Source organism: Elephantulus edwardii, unplaced genomic scaffold, assembly GCF_000299155.1.
Source record: "Elephantulus edwardii isolate Elephantulus edwardi_28Jun2011 unplaced genomic scaffold, EleEdw1.0 scaffold00020, whole genome shotgun sequence".
Classification (NCBI taxonomy): domain Eukaryota; kingdom Metazoa; phylum Chordata; class Mammalia; order Macroscelidea; family Macroscelididae; genus Elephantulus; species Elephantulus edwardii.
This window is the reverse complement of record NW_006399770.1, coordinates 24,460,879-24,464,701: the sequence shown is the minus strand read 5'-3', so window position 1 is coordinate 24,464,701 and position 3,823 is coordinate 24,460,879. Positions and strand designations below refer to the sequence as shown.

The following is a 3,823-nucleotide window of genomic DNA, read 5'->3' as shown; positions in this document are numbered from 1 at the left end:
GGAGTTAAGCATTAGTTACAGTGTTGACCCCACTCTTAGCCCAGAGCCTTGACCCACTTACTTCCCAGCTCCACCCTCCACCAGGATAACCCTTCTCATCTGCCAAGTCCCTTCAGAAAATATCTTCCATTGTCCAACCCATGATCTGTCAGCTTGTATCTTAAGCTTTCTTGGCTTCTAAGAAAGTCTGCCTCAAGAAAATTGGCCACAACTCTGACATACAGTTGGCGTTTGTGCCAATTTGGAGTGGTAGCAGCATGCAAAGAACTAATATGCTTTGATTCAAGGGATGGAAAGTCACCCAGAAGGATGATAGTGCCTGTGAAACCGCTCTGCTTGAAGTTTTGGACTGTATCCTGTCACCAGCTGGTCCAGCAGAAGACACTGTGTCTGCCTCTCCAGGATGTCTGCAAGATTGGTGGTAATAGTACTTTTCCTGTGGTTAGAGTAGAGACAGTTATTATCAAGTTTGTCATGATGGCCATATTTGCCCCAATGTTACCACTGAAGTAAAATCTGTTGAAATGCATCAAAAGCCTTTGAGGAAAGCTCTGCCTGTTCACAATATTGGCTTCAATGTTGACTATCTCTGTAAAAGATGTTCAGCTTGGCAACATGGCAGGTGACAGAAAAAAAAAAATGACCCACTAATAGAAGCAGCTGGCTTCACTACTCAAGTGATCATTTTACACCATTCTGTCCAAATCAGTGCTGGTTATGCATTTGTGCTGGATTGTCATGCAGCTCACATTGCTGAGCTGAAAGAGAAGATTGATCACCATTCTGTTAAGAAGCTGGAAGACCCTCCCAATTTCTTAAAGTTTGGTGATGTTGCCATTGTTCCTATGTTTCCTGGCAAACCCATGTGTGTCGAGAGCTTTTCTGACTATCCTCCTTTGGGTTATTTTTTCTGTGACGTGATCCAGACTGTTGCTGTGAGGTGTCATCAAAGCAAGGGGAAAAAGACTACTGGAGCTGGCAAGATCAAGTCTGCTCAGAAGGCTGAGTATTACCCATAAACTATGGTCACCTAAATCTTAACTAGTGACAGAAGAACAGTCTTAGAACTGTTTGTTTCATTTGGCCATTTAAGTTTAGTAGTAAAAGACTGGCTAATGGTAATGTACTGTAAAACTTTCAGAAGGAAAGAAGTGTGAACCAATTATTTTCTTTGCCATGTAACAGTTTTACACTATTTGTTTTTAAAATCAGTCCTTTTTAAATGGAAACTACCTGAACAAAAACTTGTCAAAAACTTTGGGACTCATTAAGGATTAACAAAAAAATAAAGGCCTGTGTCAGGAACTGATCATTTCTCCATAACTTTTCAATTTGTGCGTAGAACAGATCGTTTTGGAAGCTGGACTTTATGAAGAAGAATGTTGCATTGGGATTGGAGGAAGATTCGTGTACAACTTATGTTATGCAGATAACACAACCTTCCTTACCAAAATTGAGGAGGACTTGAGTTTGCTGTAAGAAGGTCAAGGACAGCACCTTTCAGTATGGATTGAAGCTCAACATCAAGAAGACAAAAATTCTTACCACTAGGCCAGTTGAGAGTACCATGGAGAAGAGATTGAGACTGTTAACAGTTTCACCTTGTTTGGATCCACAATCAACACTCTTGGCACTAGCAGTCAAGAAATAAAAATTAGGAAAAAAAATGAGTTGATATGGGAAAGTGTGCTGTCATGTACCTCCCAGGAATGCTAAAGAGCAACAATGTCAGTCCAGAGAAGCCTGATCCAGGCTGTGATCTTTTCAACTGCTTGCTAAATGTGTGTGTATTATGTTGTTATGGTGGTATGTGCCATCTAGCTGCCCATGACCCATAGCGACCGTGCCCTGTCCTGAGCCAATTTCATTAATTCCAACATGCCGACCCCCATGGGCCCAGTCCAGTCACTGTAGCAATCCATCACATCCTTGGTCTTCCCCTCCTGTGCTGTCCCTCCACCCTTCCAAATATGATATCCTTCTCCATGGTCTGATCTCCCATGGTTATGTGATGAAAGTATGTGAGACAGAGCTTCAAAACCCTAGCCTTCAAGGGGAAACTTGATTCATCTTCTCCAAGACAGATGAATAGTACGTTAATATTGTTAAAAGTTATATATCTCTCTGAAGATTGGATAATGAATAAAGAATGTCAAAGAATTAATGCCTTTTATTTCAATTGTTTGTTAGTGTTAAAGTTAAACGCACTACTGAGTCGGATCCTACTCATGGCTAACCCTCCAGCAGTATTTCAGAATCAGTAAATCACATGGAACTTTCTCCCAAGGATCACCTGAAGGATTTGAACCACATGCCTTGGAGTTAGCAGCACAACTATATACCACAAAACCATCAGAATTCCCTAAGTTGTAGGCAGAGAATAGTTAATATACTATGAGTTTACAGAAAACCAAATATTTATCTTAGAAAAAGTACAGCTAAAACACAACTTAGAAGTGAGGAAGGTGAAATCTCATTTCATATGTACTTTGGACAGGTTATCAGGAAGGATCAGTTAATGGAATAGGACATCACACTTGGTAAAGTAAAGTGGCAACAAAAAAGAAGAAAACCTTTGGATTATCTCTGTGATTATAGGAACAGGTTTAAATACACCAAGAATTGTGCAGATGGTGAATAAGGTAATATTTAATTGATTTCATTTGTTCAATCTATACCCTATAAAGTGGAAGTAGCTCCATTGAATCTAAAAACAACAATACATCTTACTGCTTCTTGTTTGAATTCTCAATTACTTTGTTAGGGAATCTGGATAAGAATAGAAAGACAATTGCTAGTAAAATAAAATTGCAAATTTATCTTTCATAGTGCTGTGAGTTATAAAAACAATGTGATGGGGACTCATTATTTTATCAAACACATAATCAAAGTTTCACTGCTGTAGATTTGGAACGAACTCTTAACTGATTTTCTAGTGTTTTTTAAGGTTAAAAATCTAGTATTTACTCTCTGCTTTCAGCCAATATCTACCCGACATCAGCATTTACATCCCTTGTGCCATGGACTCTTCTGAATCCAGCTTTAATTTCTGACAGTTCCCTGTTGATATGCTGTTCCAGCTATTTTTTTTAAATCCACAAGCTTTTGTTTGCATGTGATATTAATTACATTGTCCAATAATTTCTACATCCTGTTGGATCACCTTTTTTGGAAATGGAAGCAATATGACTCTTTTAGTTAGTTTGTCAAGTAGCCGTCTTCCTTATTTGTTGACAGTCAGTGCTGATAATAGCCAGAGTTGCATCTGTGTCCTAAAACACCTCAGCTTATATTCCATCAATTCTTCAGGGCTTACTTTTTTCCCCAGTGTCTTAAGTGCAGCTTAGACTTCTTCCATCCGTACCATCTACTCTTGATCATACTCTATTTCTTTTAATGGTTCAGTGTTGATCAGTTCATTTTTGTAGAGTGGCTTTGTCTATTCCATACATCTTCATTAGTTTTATTGATTATTCTAAAGCAATTGACTATGTGAATCATAAGAAATTATAAATAGCATTGAAAAGAATAGGAATCCCAAACCACTTAATTATACTCGGGTGAAACTGACACATAAATCAAGAAGTTGTTATTAAAAAATAATAAGAAAGCACTACATGGTTTAAAATTAGATAAAGTATTCATCAGGGTTGTATACTTTTTCCATACCTATTCAGTATGAATGCTGAGCAAATCATTCAAGAAGAGGAATCATATGAAGAATGCAGTGTGAGGATTAGAAGAAGACTCATCAAAAACTTTTGTTATGTAGATAACAGTAGAAAGAGAAGGAGATGAAGCACTACTGAAGAAGACTACCCAT

The 3,823-nt window shown here is 38.1% G+C and overlaps 1 pseudogene; it reads left to right on the top strand.

Annotated features, from left to right (window-relative positions):
- LOC102847790 overlaps positions 1–1,019 on the top strand; it is a 3,248-nt pseudogene extending 2,229 nt beyond the window's left edge.
- Positions 1,020–3,823: the final 2,804 nt, after the last annotated feature.